This window comes from Rousettus aegyptiacus, unplaced genomic scaffold (genome assembly GCF_014176215.1).
Source record: "Rousettus aegyptiacus isolate mRouAeg1 unplaced genomic scaffold, mRouAeg1.p scaffold_m13_p_15, whole genome shotgun sequence".
NCBI classification, from domain to species: Eukaryota; Metazoa; Chordata; class Mammalia; order Chiroptera; family Pteropodidae; genus Rousettus; species Rousettus aegyptiacus.
Genome location: NW_023416290.1, coordinates 19,276,670 through 19,297,067, shown reverse-complemented (window position 1 = coordinate 19,297,067; position 20,398 = coordinate 19,276,670). Strand labels below are relative to the sequence as shown.

Genomic DNA, 20,398 nt, shown 5'->3' with positions numbered 1-20,398 from the left:
AAAACATTAAGAATGGATCTACCATATGATCCAGCAATCCCTCTACTGGGTATTTATCCAAAAGTCTTAAAAACCCGTATCCGAAAAGATCTTTGCACACCGATGTACATAGCAGCATTATTCACAGTGACCAGCACATGGAAGCAACCGAAGTGTCCTACAATAGATAATTGGCTAAAGAAGCAGTGGTACATATATACAATGGAATATTACTCAGCCATAAGAGGAGATGAAATACTGCCATTTGCGACAACATGGATGGACCTTGAGATAATCATGCTAAGTGAAATAAGCCAAACAGAAAAAGTTGAAAATCACATTATATCACTTAAATGTGGGATATAAACCTAAAAGCAACAAATGAGCAGAACAAATAAACAGAGAGACTCATGGACATGGACTATAGTCTAGTGGTTACCAGAGGACTATAGACTGGTGGTTACTAGTGGGGCAGGGGAGGGTGGGGGAGGTAGGCTCGGTAAAAGGTTTAGGGGGAGGGTGAAGTAGGTAAAGAGGATCAAATATATGGTAGCTGAAGGAAACTGGACTTTGGGTGGTAAACACACAATAAAATATATAGATGTTAAATGATAATGTACCCCTGAAAATTATATAATTGTATTAACCAATGTTACCATAGTAAACTTATTCAAAAAATTTTTTAAAAGATTGTAGTGACAAAGGATATTCTATATAAACATGGATCAGCAAATGGGCCCACTGCTCTGGATATTCGGTGTCTGACCTACCCCGCCCTTCCTTCCTTGACGGGGCCTTGCCTGTTTTTGGGCAGTGCAATCTCTTTGTCTTTAACCACTGTCTTCCCTGTGCAATAATTCACTAGGGCAGAAGTCTGATTGTCTAGCAGAGTTAGACTCTCTGCATAGGCCTGGGCTCACATCCTCCTGTCTTACTGCTCAGGACCCTGGGACCAGAATACTGACAATGCACACAATCAATGTTCCAGGAGAGTCCATGATTTTTTAAAAATTAAATTTGATGTGAATTAATGAGATTTCCTTGTCCTCAATATTTGACCATTCTGGGCTATAGCTGGTTCCTGAAGCCCTCGTATATACTGTCAGAGGCCCTGGGCAATTTAGACTAATATGGCCATCATCTTCAGATAATCATCTCAAGATTTTCCTTTTTTTTGACTTAAACTGGCGAAAGCTGAGAAAGATAGGGAGAGGGGAGGAGAGAGAATAAATGAGTGCTTGGAACCGAGTTATCTTGGTATATCTTTAAAATTGAGTTGAATACTAACATTAACTTCCGACATGGAAGCATTTATATTAACTTAGGATATTAAATTAATGGCTAATAATAACTTTTTTGTTTGTTTCTGAAAGCTAGAGGCAAGCCAACAAGAGTGTTTGGGCACGTTTGCATTATAAATCTCTTTTAGGCAGTTAGTGTTACAGAATAGTGAGATAAAACAACTAGGTCAGCTGATTTCTTTTTTATTTTTTTACTTTTTAAAAAGTAAAAGCTGAAGAAAGGAGCTGGCTAGCTCTCAGGCTGTTTAAATTGTGTGTAGTTTTCTGGAAAACATCTTCATTGTTTGGGGTGAGAAGTTGAAGGTTTATTTTTAAGCATCTCTGTTTTTAGCTGCAGATCAACATTGCTGGCTCACGGTGGAAGCCCCTTTGTGGGAAACATCCCTTACCGCATTTGTCCCTTGAGCATAGCACATGCCAAATTATCATTCCTAATAGGCTAATTGATTTGCTGGAAAGAGGAAACATCTTGATATCTCCCTGAGATGTGTTATGTCAGAGAAAGTATATCACGGATGCTCAATAGCTCACTCAAGAGCATCATGAGGGAGCAATGCCAGGTGCCAGGCCGTCCAGCTCACCTGCTCAGGGGCTGTTGCCTATATCATTACCCAACTGTATACACTTGGCTGCCATTTTCTCAGAGACACTTACGCAGTGGTATTTTGTAACGACGTCAATTCTTTTCCTGTCTGACCTAGAAGATTACAGTGACTCAATGCTGGCTGGTCAACCTTAAAGATTAAATCGAAGACAACGCTTAATGATTTTAACAGCTAAAGTAAAGGATTTCTCAAGTATGAGGATCATGATATAAAATAGGGTTGGGAATTTTATTCAGTCTTAAAGAGAAAGTAAGTGACAGATGAAGGCATATTTTACAATTGTATTTCTTAAAAAAATAAATTTCACATTTAAAAAATTTTAACAAGAATAAGGATATGATTCTAATGGAGAATCTACTTATGCTAAACTTGTAAAATGCCCTATGTGAATGACTATCTATTGCATGTTGGAAACTATGCAAGAATCACTATTATTCCATGATTATAACAATTTTTTTCTTAGTTGAATTCCTTTGGGTTAAACTTGTATTTGCTTCAGTCTAGTGTTTCTTAAACATTCGTATGCATAAGAATGTCTTGGGGAGCTTGTTTATAATGCAGATTCCCGGGCTGTATCCACAAACCTCAGTATGAAGTGGGCCACAGGATCATTAATTTTTTTTTAACATTTAAAAAAAATTATTATGGTAACACTGATTAATGAAATCCAATAAGTTTCAAGTGTATGATTCAACAGTCAGTCATATATATTTTGCATTGTGTTTTCACCACCCATAGTTAGATTTACCCCTATCTACCTTCTCCACCCCCTACCCTCTGGTAACCACTAGTTTATTGTCTATGTCCATGAGTCTCTGTTTGTCATGTTTGTTTGTTGCTTTTAGATTTATATCCCACATATGAGTGGTATCATGTGGTTTTCAACTTTTTCAATCTGGCTTATTTTGCTCGATTATCTCAAAATCCTTCCATGTTGTCGCAAGTGACAGTATCATCTCTTCTTTTAGCAGAGCAATATTCCATTGTATATTTGCACCACATCTTATTTATCCAATCATCTATTATAGGACACTTTGATTGCTTCCATGTGCTGGTCACTGTGAATAATGCTGCTATGTACATCGGTGTGCAAAGATCTTTTTGGATACGGGTTTTCAAGTCTTTGGGGTAAATACTCAGTAGAGGGATTGCTGGATCATATGGTAGACCCATTCTTAGTTTTTAAAGAAACTTCCATACTGTTTTCCATAGTGGCTGTACCAATTTTCAGTCCCACCAGCAGTGTATGAGGGTTCCTTTTTCTCTACATCCTCTCCAGCATTTGTTATTACTTGTCCTGTTGATTATAGCTATTCTAACAGAGTGAGATGATATCTTATTGTGGTTTTGATTTGCATTTCCCTAACAGGTAGTGATGTTGAGCATCTTTTCAAATATTTGTTGGCCATTTGTACATCCTCTAGGGAGAAGTGTCTTCAGGTCCTCTGCCCATTTTTTAATTGTTTGTTTTTTACTGCTATTGAGTTGTTTGAGTTCTTTGTATATTTTGGATATTAGGCCGTTATCAGTTGTTGCTTGCAAATATGCTTTCCCATTCGAGTGGTTGTGTCTTTGCCTTTTTGACAGTTTCTTTTGCTGAGCAGAAAGTTTTTTAGTTTGATGAAGTTCCATTCATTTATTTTAGCTTAACTTCCTTTGAGGTCAAAGTCATAAAGTCCTCATTAAGTCCAAGGATAGAAGAAAACATAGAAAATAAACTCAAGGACTATGAATTTAAAATAAACACTCTTGGTAATTCTAGTGCAGGTGGTTGTGAAGATAGAGATTCCTTAGCCAACACTTAATCTCCCTCTGAATGCTGACGGAAAATGGACTAAATACAAGAATGCTGATGGCAGTTAAGCTTTATGAACATACCTATTCAGAACAAGAACCTCCTGAACAATTTTTGCTTCAACTTTTAGTATCCTAGAGAGGCATACAGTTTCCAAAGAAAAGAAGTAAATCCCTGGCATATGACTTTTTTATAGTGCTTAGTATACTGTCTAGAACTATTTGGAAATACATCCAGTAGAAAAAATATCTTGCCTGGAATTTGCTGTGAACAAGTCTGTGACGTGTACCCTGGGATTCTGCATCCCAGCTGAAGGTATCTGGTCTAAAGCGCCCTACTGGTTAGCTCTGTATCTTTGTTATCCTGTCCGAAAATGGCAGGGCAAGAGCATGTGGTGTTCGAGACTAGAGAAATACCTTGACAAGCTAGCTACCTTTCCAAATGATACATGGATCCTGGGCTGCAGCACCTAGGTCAGAGGGAAAGAATGGGGGAACATCAGCCTTCTCTTTATCTGATACAGTATGATTTCCCCCAAATGTAGGAAAATCTTATCTTTTCTCTTTGAAGGGAATCAAACCAATTGATATTTTTAAAATACGGGGTGTAGACTCTATGGATGAATAGAGAAGAAAAAAAAAAGGCAACAGTACAGAAGCTCCTTTTACCTTAGGTTTTATTTCTCCCATTGACACTTCGGAAAGCAGTGATTATTGGAAGCTTCTTGGGAATACAGGAATGCTATGTAAGATGACAGGTTCTATCCTCAGTGCCTTATGAGTCATAAGCTTAACTCAGATATCTCACAGGAACCATATATGCAACATATGGAAAAATAGGGGTACTTATCAAAATCCTGGCAGCATTTTTTTTTTTGCAGAAATAGAAAAAAATTCCTCAGATTCATATGGAATTAAGGGAACCCTGAATATCCAAAAATTTTTTGAAAAGGAACAAAGTTGGAGGACTCATACTTTTTGATTTCAAAACTTATTACAAAGCCAGAGTAATAAAAATAGTGTGACACTCGCATAAAGACAGATAATGACCTAATGGAATAGAATAGAGAGCCAGAAATAAAAAATATATATATTATCTCTGGCAGCAGAGATAATAAAGAGCAGGTCATGCAGGTGTACTTACAGAGATGGAATCTATAAGATTTGGTGACTATAATGGCTGTGCAGATTTTTGCAAAAAGGAGACACTGGTTTGGGTATCACGTTTCAACAAGCCTGGGATGCAATAGATTTCAGGGTGCACCTAGATTTTATATGCCACTGACAAAGAAATAATTTCACAAACTATGACCTGCCCTGGATTGTGGGATATATCCCAATTTTAGATATGTCAAAAAGTGAAAATGTATGCATATTAGAATTGAAAAACTGCAGTATTTGTCCTTTCAAGTGAGTTTAAGCTGCCTACTCTGGGAAGTTTTCTTGCATCCCTAAGATTGAACGAGATGCCCTTCTGAGTGCTTTTCTAGCAGGCAATGTGCTTAGTCTTGCTGTGTTAGTCCTGTTATCCTGTCTGTGTTATTTTAAACTTTATGAACAAATGTCCACAGAAGCCTAACATGTGTTGGCTCTCTTCTAAGGTCAGGGATTCAATAAATGAATTCAGTCAGAAAAAGTCCACCCAGATCTCCCATGGTTGTTTTGTTGTCTTTTGCACAGTCAACTGTGGATTCCTTGGCTGAGCATTATTGCTTCCCCAACAGCCGGTGCAGTGCCCGACACATGCGGAGCACAATGAACGAATTGTTGTGAGAATAAATACATGAAAGGGCTTTTCCCTTGTGGTAACTGGTCCAGACTCTTAGAACTTTATGCTTCAGTAATTTCAAAGAGCCTGCCTCAGGTCTCTCTGCTTACTCTCACCATTTTGAGCATTGCTGACCTAAACACTGCTGTTATTTCACTAGGATCAACATCCTTTAGAGTCTTCTTGTCACCCACTGAGAGAAATCTGGTGTTCATTGACTCTTCTCAGTCTAGTTCCGGTTCGTCTTTCTAAACCCATTTCTTGCTTTTCCCCTAGAGGAATCAGAATCTGCTCACAATTCTTTAAGTCATTCCTGATTTTGTTTTTGCTTGGCTATCATCCTAGCCTTGAATACTCACTGCTTTTCTCCACCCCACCCCAAATCTAACCATACACTAATGCTCACTGCAGATCCCATTTTATCCTGAAGCTTTTCTTAATTGCAACGGTTCACAAATTTCTTTCATTTCTTATCTCTTGCTACAGTTATAATTTATACCATCTAACACCTCTGTCTCTTTGATCATAATTTAATCATTTATTTCTCACCTCCTTAATAATCTGAGAAATTCTTCATGGGTGGGAATTTTCTAACACGTGTGTGTGTGTGTGCGTGTGTGTGTGTGTGTGTGTTGCAGCACATGGCATATAGAAAACATTTAGGAATAGTTTAGTGAACCAATAAATGGATATTAAACAACTGAAAGTGATGAGAAAGATTTTTGAGGCTTTTTGGATGGAGTAATGAAGAAGAAATGAGACAAGGTGATAAACAAAAAGTCAGTTATTGACTTTAATTATTATGGAAGTAATAGTCTACATAGATTTAAAATGGTTATATAGCTCATAAGTTTATATTCAAAGATGGTGGTCCTCTACCTTTAACCACTCCCTGTTCCACACCAGAGGGAAAATCTCTCTCAACTCTTCCAGCTATTTTTCCCCTGAGAAACCTCCAAATTTCTAAATAACATGCTTCTATGTTGTTATTTCTTGATGGATCCATTTTGTACCTATGTTTCTGTTAGAGTAGGATCCCATGTTTCTTTTTCTTGGTTCATTCTCTTGTTTTACTCAAGCATACCCTCCAGTAGCACCCTAAGAAGAAGTAGATCGAGAATGGTTTCTGTTTTCCCCACACAAAAGTTCTTTGTTTATTAATCCTTTCACTAAAAAAATCTGCACAATCACCATAGACAAAGCCACTGAACAATTTGCTCCTTTTTGCCAGCACCAGCACTGGCCTTTGCAGTGCCCCTGACTTTCTTCATCTGTTCTTGCATTCCTTTCACTGTTTTCTTCAGGTCTTTTTCTTAGCATACAAGCCATGTCTCACAAGTCTACGTTTGGGTTCATTTTTTTTGTTTGGGTTCATTTTCTATGTTTGGGTTCATTTGTTCATGCCAAAGCCAGTTGTCTTGCCACCACCAAAATGGGTTCTAAATCCAAATACAAAGATGATTTCTCGTGTGGTTGTGTACATTCTGGCTACTTTTCCTCGAATTTCTGCTTTAGGTACTGCTGCCTTCCTAGGGTGAAGGATGTTGATGACCATTTCTTTCCGCTGAAGTACTCTATTGGTCATGAACTCCTTGGTTCGGATAGTTACTATGTCGTTCATGATGGCGGCTAAGCCACAAATAGCCAGTGAGAAAAACAGCTGAGAACTCTTTTTTAAAAAAAATTTTTTTAGAGCAGTTTCAGGTTAACAGCAAAATTGAGGGGAAAGTATTGAGATTTCCCATATATCCTGTCCCCACATGTCCACTGCTTCCCTCAATATGCATATCTCCTATTAGTGGTACCTTTATTGGAGATGATGAACCTGCATTGACACATCATAATCACTCAAAACCCATATTTTACATTAGGGTTCATTCTTGGTGTATATTCTATGGGTTTGGATAAACGCATAATGACGTGTATCCATTATTATAGCATACAGAGCATTTCACTGTCCTAAATGTCCTCTGTGTTCCACCTGTTCATCCTTCCTCACTCACCCTCAAGCCCCTGAAAACCAATGATCTCTTTACTGTCTCCACGGTTTTGCCTTTTCCAAAATGTTATTAGTTAGAATCATATAGTACGTAGCCTTTTCAAATTGGCTTCTTTCACTTAATAGTTTACATTTAAGTTTTCTCCACATCTTTTCATGGCTTGATAGCTCATTTCTTTTTTAGAGCTGAATAATATTTCATCTTATGAATGTACCATTGTTTATTTATTCACTCACCTGCCGAAGGACATCTAGTTGCTTCCAAGGTTTGGCAACTATTAATAAAGGGGCTATAAACATTCATGTGCAGATTCTTGTGTGAACATAAGGTGAAACTCATTTAGGTAAATACCAAGGAGTGCGATTGCTAGAACATATGGTAAAAGTATGTTTAGTTTTGTACAAATCACCAAACTGTTTTACGAAGCGGCTGCACCATTTTGCATTTCCATCAGCCATGAATGAGAGTTCCCGGTGCCCCACCTTCCTGCCAGCATCTGGTGCTGTCAGTGTTCTGGTTTTAGTGATTCTAATAGATGTGTCATGTATCTCACTATTGTTTTAATTTGCATTTCTCCGATGGCATGTGATGTGGAGCATCTTTTCATATGCTTATCTGCCATTTTCTTTGTTGAGGTGCCTGTTAAGGTCTTTGACCTATTTTTTAATTAAGTTGTTATCTTATTGTTGAGTTATAAGAGTTCCTCGTATATTCTGGGTAATAGTCCTCTATCAAATGTGTCTTTTGCAAATATTTTCTCTCTGTCTGAGTTGTCTCTCTATTCTCTTGGCTTTGTCTTTCACATAGTAGAAATTTGTCATTTTAATGAAGTCCAGCTCATCCATTATTTCTTTCATGGACAGTGCCTTTGGTGTTGTTTCTAAAAAGTCACCGCCATATCCAAGGCCATCTAGGTCTTCTAGGAGCCGTGTTTTTTGGTTCTTTGCATGCCTGAGAATGTTTTTATTCTATCCTTATGCTTGATTAACTAGACATAGAATTCTGTTGGGATTTTCAAGTCCCATAATGTCCAGCTTGGCTGTTAAGAAATCTGATGACATTTGGATTCCCTTTTTTTCTTTTTGGTTTGCCACCCATTTTATGACCCTGTCTTCCCTTTACAAACAGAAAGTAAAACTTTCAATAATATGCCTTTGCATAAATTAAAAAATAATTGTGGTCAGCCTTTTCAAGCTACTAACTTATTAGGGAAATTATTCTGGGATTATTTTTTATGATTACTCTCTCCTTTTTTTATTTTTTTAATTCTGGAATGTTACTTATCAGATGTTATAATTTCTGGATTGATTCAATGATTATCTTATTTATTTTTTATTTTCTACCTATTTACATTCTTATTCTACTTTCTGGATATCTATTTAATTTTAACTTCTGACATTTCATTGAACTTTTACAATTTTAACTCTGATAGTCATGCTATCCACGGTCTCTTTCTTCTTTAGTCCTTTTCATATTATCCATACATATGAATAATCTTTCTCTCAGAATATTAATTATGGTTTCTTCTATTCTCTGTGTTAGCTTTGCTTCTTCTCGTTCTCTTCTCATTTTTCTGTTTGTTTTGATCTTGGTGATGGATACCCTCCATTGGCCTATCAATCGACATCGAAGGTCATACAGCCTCATCCCTCTGCTTCCGCCCTCCCCCGCCCCCCACCCACAATAAACACCTTATTCCAGGAGTTAAGACAGGAGGAGGAGGATTTACATGCCTTTCCAGGCCTTGATTTTCCTCAGATAGAACATTAGCTCCTTGCCCTCTAGCACATAGCCATTTACTCTGCCTCATTGGCCTGGTCTTGAAGCAATACATGCAAGAATCTTGCCTTGCTGTAACTGCTACTCAGATAACTGCTGATTCTTTTTCCTTTCATCATATTTCTTCTGAATTTTCTTTGATTGTTTTTCGTTTAAAATCTCTTCCTCCTCAGTAGTCAGCATGGCCCCTTCTTGAGGTCCAAGGATTTGTACCGCTGTGGGTGCAGTGTGCTGTCAATGAGGAGGACACAATTCTTTACTAGGGTCTTGGTGCACATCAGTTCATTGTTGAATGCATTGTAGACAACATCAACAATCCTCATTTTACACGTACAACACTCTGAGCCCCAGGAGAAGTTCCCCATGTCCAGCCTCAAGGTGAAGTACTTCTTGTTGCCTCCCTAGACTTGGATTGTGTGTATGTGGTGGGGACTAATCTTAGTGTTGGCAGCGGGGCATCCCAACTCACATTTTCACTTCTTGTGGTGGGGCTTTCTCTTGTCCCCAGTTTCGCGGCACGTGTGCCCGTTGTGAGAAATGCCCACGGCTCTGCGAGGGCTGGAAAGAGCCATCCCTTTGCTTTTTGCTATGGAGACAGGTTCCTTTGCCTACTAGCTTCTGTTTGGTCTTGGCCGAGGGGGAGTGGGACAGAGGAGAGTTAGTTTGGGGCACTGGTTCCCTCAGGCTCCTCCTGACAGCTAGGTAAGATTAAATCCTTCCTCCAATGTCCACATTTCTAGGTGAATGGCCTCTCCACATAGCTGGATTGTCAGATTTTGGCAACTTCTCCTTCCTACTGACTCCCCCTGGGCACTGCTTATTATTGTCAACTGTCCCTCCATTAAATTATCCTCGCATTTCCAAATTGTAGTGTGCCATCTCTTTCCTTTTGGAACACTAACTGATAGCCTTTTTCACACAAGAAAATTTCTTCAAATGTATAGTGATCTTCAGCTGTCCCTTCATTTCTAGGAGTGAGGCAGTTAAAACCTGATGGGAAACCCTGCTGTACCATAGGGGCTTGCAATCTAATGAACTTCACCATAAAGAAATAGGGGACAATCATTTTATTTCATTTCTTTGAGGTACTCCCAAATGTCACTATCTGGATATATTTTTTCTGGGACTTTCATTGAGAAAGATAATTCCCTAATCTCCATGGGGGGTGGAAAGAAATGTCATAAGCATGGCTCCTTGTATTTGTGAGTAGGGCAGAGGCTAGGCCCTAAAGGCCTACATGTGGGTCTCCACTAAGCACTGCATGTAGGCCCACACTCATGCTCTCTCCTGGCCCTGGTCTTAGAGGGGAGGATGGGAAAGAGCTACCTGCTATGGGAAGACCCTACCTACTAGTGTCTAGGTCTTCTGTGTCCAGAGTTTCACACAGTTTTGTTTTGAATAGCATTTCCTTTTTTCCTCTATGAGAAGTTCCCCAGATGAACTGACCTGCTTCTCAACGAAGTCAGTCACCACACCTCCTTCTACTTCCTGTCTTCATGATTTGCTGAGATTTGTTGACTGCTGCTGTCTCCTCTTTTTATAATTCTGGGTAAATACCTTTTTCATCCCTTTACTGTCATTTTGGCAAGGTTTTAGAAAAGAGAAGAGATGAATGTGTATAAATGCTATTTTTAGGAATAACAAAAAAAAAAGGAATTTTTATCTTTGTAGGCGAAAGCAAGAGGCAGTACAGCCTGATGTTTCAGAGTTTAGATCCAGCTCTGTGACTTTGTTTCCTCCCCTGTGAAAAGGAGAAGAGTATAGGAATAGCATCTTCTTTAGAGAATTTCCACGAAGATTAAATCAGCTACTACTACAAAGTGCTTAAAACAGCATGTGGTACATAGTTAGCACTGTGTATAAAGGACAATGCAACACATTTTATTTCAAGATATTTGTTAATAAAACAAATGTGAGTAATAAGACCCTGGTATGGGGTTCTGAGACTTCTTTACACAGTTCCACTGGAAGCTGGTTCTATCAGGAGCCGGGGCTTAGCTGACCCAGGAACAGAGATCATCTGCGGTCACAGTATGGAGCTTTCGAAGGTTGTGGGGAACAGGAAGAGGAAGGTAGGTAGAAAAATTCTGCTGCCTTTCATGAAGCAGGCATGGAGGAGAGGGAAGAGGAGCCATTGGGAGCACGTAGCCTTCTCTGGGCCCCCCGGGTGCTCTATTCCTGCTGGGTTAGGCAAGGGCTGGAACATTCAATTTAGGTAGCATTGCAAACTGGAAAAGTAGAAATCTGCCTAGAAGCTCTGGAAGAAATCCTCAAGAAACCAACTGTAGGGTTAGGAAGTAACCATGCACTTAAAACATCTGCTTAAATCAATACTGTTAAAAACACAGAAAAAGGATTTAGAGAAAATCAATCAATGTATATTTAGGCAGTGCCAAGCATTTGAATGCTCTTCCTTCAGCCTTCTTCTTCAACGACTAATGGCTGGGTGCTACCTACCTAACCTTCAAATCTGAGCTTAGCATACCATTTTCTCTGGAGCCCTCTATGACCACCTGCAACCTGAGAAGAGACATTTTCCCCCTTCAGATAATAATTTAATATATGCCAGCCAAAGTATTTGCATCTTTATTAAATTCAATTAAAACATACATGCGTGGTATATTATTTAACGTTCATTATGTACACATGACTTAAGCAATGCAAAGTAATTCTAGGTATACGGATTACTAAACTGTTAGCACACCATAAGTGGGGTTAGTGATGCTCAGCAAAGATTAATTGTCTCCTAAATGTAAGAACTTTTTTTTTTTTTTTACATATTCTTCCAGCACCTCTGTTTATCTCATTGCATTGCTTAGCATGTTGCATTACAAACAGCCCTTTAAACTATGGACCTCTCGATAGACTGTGGGCTCCTTGTAGCAGGTTTTATGGAGAGTTATGCTCCCAGCACCGGGTTCATGTTAGAGAAGGAGAATGCCATCAGGAAAATGTGTGTACTTTCATATCTTGACTATCACTAGCAATGCTGCCATGGACATACAGTGCATGTATCTTATTCAAACTAGAGTTTTTGTTTTCTTTGGATAAATACCGAGAAATAGAATTGCTGGATCATAAGGTAGTTCTATTTTTAAGTTTTTGATGACTCTCCATACTGTTTTCCGTAGTGATTGCACTAATTTACAATCCCGCCAATAAAGTATAAAGGTTCCCCTTTCTTTACATACTTCCTCCTTCAGCACTTGTTGTTTGTTAGTTTTTTGTTAATAGCCATTCTCACAAGTGTCAAGTGATGTCACATTGTGGTTTTCATTTGCATTTTCTTGATGATTAATGACGTTGAGCATCTTTTCACGTATTTATTGGCCATCTGTATGTCCTCTTTGGGAAATGTCTATTCAGGTCCTCTGCTTATTTTTCAATTGGATTGTTTGTTTTTTTGGTGTTAAATTATGTGAGTTCCTGATATATTTCAGATATTAACTCCTAATTGGATGTATCATTGGCAATTACCTTCCCCATTCAGTAGGTCGTCTTCTTGTTTCGCTAATGTTTTCCTTTGCTGTACAAAATATTTTTAGCTTGATGTAGTCCTGTTTGGTTATTTTGTTTGTTTGTTTCCCTTGCCCTAGGATACATATCCAAAAAGATATTGCTGAGAGCAGTGTCCAAGAGTTACTGCCTGTGTTTCTTTCTAGTAGTTTTACGGTTTCAGGTCTTCCATTTTTTAAAGTTAATTTTGAGTTTATTTTTGTGTATGGTGTAAGTAGGTGGTCCAATTTTATTTTTTGCATTTATCTGTCCAGTTTTCTCAACATCAACTGTTGAAGAGACTGGCCTTACCTCATCGTGTGTCCTTACTTCCTTTGTCATAGATTAATTGGCTATATAAGCAGAGATTTATTTCTGGGATCTCTATTCTATTCCATTGATCTATATCTGTTTTCACCCCAGAACTGTACTGCTTTGATTATTGTAGCTTTATATTATAGTTTGATATGATGGAGTGTGATACCTCCTGCTTTGTTCTTTCTCAAAATGTCTTTGACTATTTGAGGTCTCCTGTGCTTCCACATAAATTTTAGGATTGGTTGTTCTAATTCTGAGAGAACATCATTTATATTTGCATTGAATATGTATCTCAAATAATGTGTCATACACACATGATAAGTATCTTCTAATCAGAACAGTTCTCTCTGCCTTGATTTTTCTTTGCATTGAATTTCTTGACAAGTTTAGACCAGTCATCCTCTAGAATATCCCACATTCTGGATTTTTGATTTGTTTTGATTTACTCTCTCATGTTTAAATTCATCTTTAAACACTCCTGGCAAGAATTCTTCATAAGCGCATCACATCGACAGGCATATAATGTCAAGCTCTTTTACTAAGGCTAGGTTTTTCCCCTTAAAGTTGTCACTGACAACCCCCCTATCATAATCTGTAAGGTGCCAATTTTAGACCTTATAAATAACATATATCTCTACAACATTTTACCCAGTGGTTTTTGTGTCCATTAATAATTCTTGCCTGAATCAATGATTACAACGGGAGGTAAAAATGGTGATTTACTAATTCTATCATTCCTTCTACATTGATTAAATGGAATTCTACTGTAAAAGAGAGCTTTCCCTCTCCTCTTCCTTTCCTTTGGAGTAGCACTATGATCCGTTAATTTTTTCCCTGAAATTCAATGTATCATAACTCATCATGATCACTCTTTTTTTGATGTGCAAATAATCCCCCGTTTGTGCAGTGAGAACCCCTTTAAGTTGGATCCTCTGTCTGTTGAAATAACCTTTTCATCTTTGAGCACTTTTTTTTTCTTTTTTTGCTTTCTGACACAGCCCAATGCTCTGGGCTCACATTTTCCTTCCTCCTTCAGAATTACAATACTTAGTCCTCTACCAACAACAAATGTACTAGGTTAAAATCAATACTTTTTGCAATTTTTTTGTCCTGCAAAAATATGTAATCATTAAGAGCACATAATCAGAGTGCTGTAATTCAAAAGTTATTTTAAATAACTGATTATCTGTGCAGTTATATGATCGATTTGATATAAAGTTAGGGCCATGTGTTTTTATTTTTATTCAGTTTTAAGGTATTATTTTACTCCTTTTTTGTAATTTAAATTTTTTTAAATATACAAATATATATTCAGTGGCTTTGTCATTGCCCAACACAGGAAATAGAACAGTCTCTGACTGACTTTAAAGACTCTCAATGTTTTGGCCTCATTCTACCTAGGAGTTTTCCCAACTCCACACCAGTCTCTGCGCTTTAGTTAGCGCATTTGCTGCAGTCCGGGTCTCCCCAGTATACACTATTGCAATCCTAACCGGAACTCTTTCGTGTCTCCAACCAGCTCAAGAGCGCCCTCTTCCAAAGAGCTTTATTTCACCGCAACATCGCACATTCATCCCTGGTCACCGTAACTCCTATAATACATATGATCTGGCCAACAGTTTAACTTTTGATTATATGCTGTCATAGAATATTTTTATTTTGTCTCTGGTATTTTCTGCTTTTCCTGTCTAAGTAGACTGAATTCTCTTTAAGGGTAGACTTAATGGTTAAATTATGACTGTATTTCTCTTACTTCTTGAATCTATTGGTTACTTTGTAGAACTCAGTGAATTTATTTTTTGATATATATTTTTTCTTACTTTAAAAGTAATAAATAACACACCCTTATAAGAAATTCCTGAGCATGAACTTACTGGATTCAACTATGTAAACATTTTCAGCTCCAAAAAAGCACAATTAATAAAGGGCATGGATAGATGAGACACACACACACATACACATACACAGATAAAATTCACAAAGAAGCATACTATACAGGTGTCTACTTGCTAGTAATCAAAGAAATACAAATAAAATCTAATACTATATATATAACATATATAACATGTATATAGACACATATATACACATACATATCTAGCATAAATTTTAAAAATTAAAATAAATTTACATGAAACACATTGTTGAGAGCATTTTGTTAATCTGAATCAAGAGCTTTAACATTACTTTTTTCATTTGGTTTCGTAATCTTTATTAATAGTGAAGAGAGATTACCTTTTTTCATAAAGTTTTTGTTGTGTCTGGGAAAGAAAAGATAAAAGTGTATGCTTCCTACCCATCCCTCTGCCAAAAGATAATAGCACATTATAAATATAAATAGCACATTATGAGAAAAGAAAACTAACACCCAGATATCTATAATCCTGTTATTTTGTTTGGCTTCCTTATGGTTTTTTTCAAAAGCACATTTTGCTATTCTTGTAATCAAATATACATATAACATTTTGTCTTGCTTTTTTTCATATATTATTTAAAATAAATAATATATGAAAAAAATAATCCAAATTATAAAAAATACATTTGCTGAGCACCTTACTATGTATGGGACATAAGATGAGGATGATTTTATATATTATACAACAACACATAAGTTTGATTATGGTAGAACAAAAAAGACTTTTAACAGTGATTAGGGCTATTAAATCAATGAAGTTAATCAACGCTCATTTACTGAGTAGCTGCTAAGTGATGGGCCCTTTTCTTGGTGGTGGGGGTCTAGCAATGAACAAACCAAAGGTGTGATCGATGGAGCCAACATTCCAATGAGGAAAACAGACAGGAAACAGATAGATGGGCAGTGACGACTGCTATAAAAACAAAAGCATGGTGAAGAGTTAGAGACTGATAGGGTTGCTATTTGAGCAGACATTAAAATGAAATAAGAGGTGGAGGCTTATGAACAGAGGGGTGAACAGATTTCTTTGGGCAGCGGGAACAGCAGGTCCGAAGGCCAGGAGCACATGAGAAATAGCTCAGAGGCTGGCGAGGCCAGAGCAGTCTTTGGCCCTTGTTCTGGTGAAATAAGCATTTTAATTTTATTTAGTTTCAAGTGCATGTTTTGCAGACAATCATATTTATTATAATATATGGAATGTTTATTGTACAAGATGCTCTACCTATATTTTCTCTAATCATTCAAACAACTATGAAGAACAGATTTCATTTGGTATTTATAGTATGATACATGTAAATTCACCAAATAATACTTCATGTTATTTATGGATAGAAACAACAGCTAAATTATGAAAACATGGATGGGGAAGATACACAGTTAGAAGTCACCTCTGGGGAAGGGGAAAAGGGAGCAGAATGAAGGTGGATGAACGGGGATCTGTAATGCTTTATTTCTTTTTTAAAAAATTTATGTCGTATAAATTTATATAATGCTTGATTTCTGTTTTTACTTTCGTATGTGTGTATGTGTGTGTTACAAGTTTAGACTCAAATATAATTCAGTGTAACTTCAAACCAGTGCTCATTTTATGTTGTTTTCCTCAAAATGAATAGCCCCCACCAAAGAATAAAAGCTCACAATAAAAATTACCACTCAACCAACCCTCCCAGCAAAGTGTACAGTGACAATGACTTCCCACAGATCCCATTTGCAGGAGAGTTCTATTCCTCTTGAGCCAGTCTGATGTCCAAGAACTGAGTCTAATTCATACAATGTGTCAGTGTCATTGCAATGAATGATGGCTTGTTGCATTGCAAGTGAGCTAATGAGCTGGGGACATTCGTAGCTGTTATGTAGAGGGAGTCAGCCGATTTCCAGTAAAGGATGGGAAGCAGTCTGCGAGGAAGGGGGGCCAAGATTTTGAGACAGCAGCGTGGCCATGACCTGCTATTGTTACTGTGAAGTGAGCATGCCAGGTGCCCCCAAGGAACATGAGGGCAGCATGGCTCACACGAAAGTTGCTATCTTTTTTTCAAGCCACTGCCTAGAAATTAAGATAGCAACTGTGCCTCATACTCTTAGGAAAACATTTTTATTCTCCAATAATGTAAGGTTTCTAATCATTTCTTTGTTCAAGCAGGACAGTAGATAGAAATGGGCTGAAATGATTATGTGATATGTTGGATTATTAATTTTATAAGCTTGGTGGTAGATTTGATATATATATTTTAAAGAGATTTCAGGGTGGCAGAATACTATTAAAAGTTATTGCTGGTGAGCAAAAGGGAGGGTAGAATAGTCACATTTCATTTCGAAAGTTTTCTTTTGCTTAAATTTTTATAAAAACATTATTTATCTATACAAATAGCTTTAAAAAGAATGACTGAATTTCTTTTATAAATAAAGAGTAATAACACATCTGAAGGTCACTTAAAGCTTTAATTTTTAATAATTTTTTAATTCTCAGAATTACTTTGCCATATGTATTTTATCCCCATTTGATAGATGTAGAAATTGAGGCACAGAACAGCAGACAACTTGTCTAAGATATCAAATTACTGATGAAGCCAGAACTAGAACTTGTCTCCTATGTTCTAGTTGAAATATATGTGTGTGTGTGTGTGTGTGTACATATTTTATGTGTGTGTGTATGTGTGTATACACATATTTTAAACTAGATTCTATTTGTCTTTGGGTAACATTAATTAAATGCTTTACCTAAAAAGAAAACACCATAAGAATCTAGAGACCCCAGAATTTTATCTAAAATGAATTCCCCCTACCTCAATGTTCTGTTTTAATTTCAACTATGTAAGTAAATTTTATCAACACATTTTCCCTCCATGATTTACTGTAATTGTTAAAATTTTTCTTCTGCATTTTCAAAACCAATCTGATCTGCCATTTACCATCACTAAGATGTAAAAATAAAAAGATTTTTTAGGTCTCCAAGTTTCGTTTTTTAAAAAAAGAATTAAAAGGTAAAGTCAAATACAAAACTTCGTAAGTAAACCATGTATAATCCATCTGTATTTTGGAACAGAGAATTGAAGAAGGATAGACATTTTATTCTGATTCACTAGATGCAAGTTTCTAGTTCCAGGTGTACATTATCTGAGTCTTGGGCTGTCATAGATGCATGCATGCATAAGGTGTGTACTTGTCATAGATTGGTTGCTTAGGTCATCAAAAGCTACAAAGAAACAGGAAACACCAAACACATGTACTGTCAAGCATGCTTCTAAGTGCTTAGTATGTATTAACTCAATCTTCCCAGCAAACTTCAGGGCAGGAACAATTACTCTTCTCATTTTATAGATGTAGAGCTGTAGCATAGAGTGACAAAGTGACATGTCACAGGCCAAAAGCTGCAGAGCTGGACTTATACCATCCAGTCTTCAATTTCCTCTCGACCACTCCAGCACCTCTCTCCAAGGGCAATCTCTGAGGTTTACAAAAGTTTCCATTATTTTAGATAATTTTCTTTTGCTCAGTTTCAATCGTTTGTTTAGCTTCACGATTTGGACAACAGCGACTGCATTTGCGGAGCTCAGGTCTGGCTGTAATAGTGATGCGCAGCCTGAACGCTCTGCTTTTAAGCAACACTGATTCTCCTTGCTCTCCTAGTTATCCATGATTTTTAATCCCTTGTTTATTTTCACTCACTCAGCAGCCGAACCTGAAGTGTGCTAAATTGATAAAGTATGAGATGAAAAGAGAGGGTTTGGAAGGTTTCAAGAGTCAGCCTGAGGCTCTGGGAATGTGCGAGCTCTGAGTTTCTTCTCTCATTCCTCACCCCCAATTTGACAAGCATCCCCAATACCAGCCAGGTGCTCCTAGGGAGGGCCCAATCAGATGCAAATTTCCGGTTCCAAGTTAAGATTTTTTTTGAATTTTAATTAATTTTTTGTTATTGCATTATCTATCACCCAGCCTTGAACTATCTAGAGGAACCCTCCACCTCCAAGGAGAAGCTACTTCATTTTCATACCTACGTACCAGTGATGAAAGCAGGATAAGAGGCCCTTTAGGAGACAGATATTATACATCAGATTTTTAGAACAAACATTTATGGAGGTCTTATTTTGTATAAGCAACTGCAAAGAGCAGTCTCCTCCCAGTATGGCAGACCCTCTCACTCCCAGGGTGGCAGACTTCTTAAATCCTGCTAATGAAGTTTAACAATGAGGGATTAGGACTGAGGGCTGGGAGACAGCGGAAGAGGCTGGCCAGAGGACACTCAATTCGCCTTGATTCCAAACAAATTTAGAACGCCCCAAAAGAAAATGCCCTTTGGTTTCCTTCGCCAAGATGATTCCAGATTTGGAATATTGTCTACACTAATATTAATAACTTAAAACTTTGCTTCAAAGCCTGAAATACCATTTTGCTCAGTTCTTCTGAAGTTTACTTCTCGACCTGGTTTTACTGCAGAATACACTTGACATCGTGGTGAGAAATCCTCAGATTTTTAAAAATCTCTTGGTCATCTGACCCAGGCTCCATGCCTGCAGCCCCCAGGGGCCTGATTTCTTCTATCACCACTCCTTAGTGCCTGGCAAACTGGTTAACTCCTTAAAATGTTAGGAAACGTAAACAATTAAAAATATAGAACTAAAGGAACCCAGGAAATGTGACTCACTCGGTGTGTCTTGGTTCAATGTAGTTCCCATGGAAACCTGTTGTACCTGTTCCAGGGACACTGATTTTCTGGCCTGTCTCAGTTGCGTGCACTCAACACTTGCTGAGGCATGACCACCACCACTGTCCACAGGGTAGATGTCCAGGATCTTGAAGGTCAGTTGTTTCCTTTTAGGCCGGACTTTAGTTTGCCTCAGTGAGGTATTTCTTAGCTATGTAGGGCTTTGGGTGTTTGCTATTGAAAAACTGTTGTCACTCTGAGTGAGTGAATATGTGTTTGTAGGAAACAGTGAGAGAAAGTTTTATTTTTCACAATGCTTATAATTCTCACTAACTACATCTTATCCATACTCAGGTGTTTGTTGTTGTTTTGCTAGTTGAGGTCCATTTTTCTTGGGGCTGATATACCTCTTAAGCTCAAATGTAAAGCAATAATTGGTATTTTGAAACTGAGTAAATCTTGAAACTGCTTTTAATATAAGTATTTCACATTTACCAAAAATGTTAGTAAGACTGCTCTAAGTGGAAAAGAAAGGCAAGTTTTAGTCTGCCATGTAAAATCCTGGGAAGCACTGAATAGTGAAACTTTCTTTTATTTCCCCCTTTATATTAATTGGTAAAAATAGGAAGAACATTTTTACTGACGGTGAATTTTTGAAACAACCTATCCACTTTCAGATAAATTATTCTCTTGCGAGACTCCTCTCTTTGGGGTAGGCAGTAAGGAAAGTTCAATAAAATGCAAGTATATGGAGAAATTGGAACCTTCGTACATTGCTTATGGGGATTTAAAATGAGTCTCT

The 20,398-nt window shown here is 37.5% G+C and overlaps 1 long non-coding RNA gene and 2 pseudogenes across 2 annotated transcripts in view; 1 reads left to right on the top strand and 2 right to left on the bottom strand.

The window, feature by feature from the left end:
• Positions 1–6,634: 6,634 nt before the first annotated feature.
• On the bottom strand, positions 6,635–7,068 carry LOC107500712 (annotated as a pseudogene).
• Positions 7,069–9,172: 2,104 nt separating this feature from the next.
• Positions 9,173–9,798, bottom strand: LOC107500713 (annotated as a pseudogene).
• Positions 9,799–19,660: 9,862 nt separating this feature from the next.
• Positions 19,661–20,398, top strand: part of LOC107500739 — an 84,951-nt gene continuing 84,213 nt past the window's right edge. For both annotated transcript variants that reach the window (XR_001594584.2, XR_001594585.2), the window contains exon 1: positions 19,661–19,751. This is a non-coding gene — a long non-coding RNA (uncharacterized LOC107500739). The remainder of the gene's footprint in view (positions 19,752–20,398) is intronic.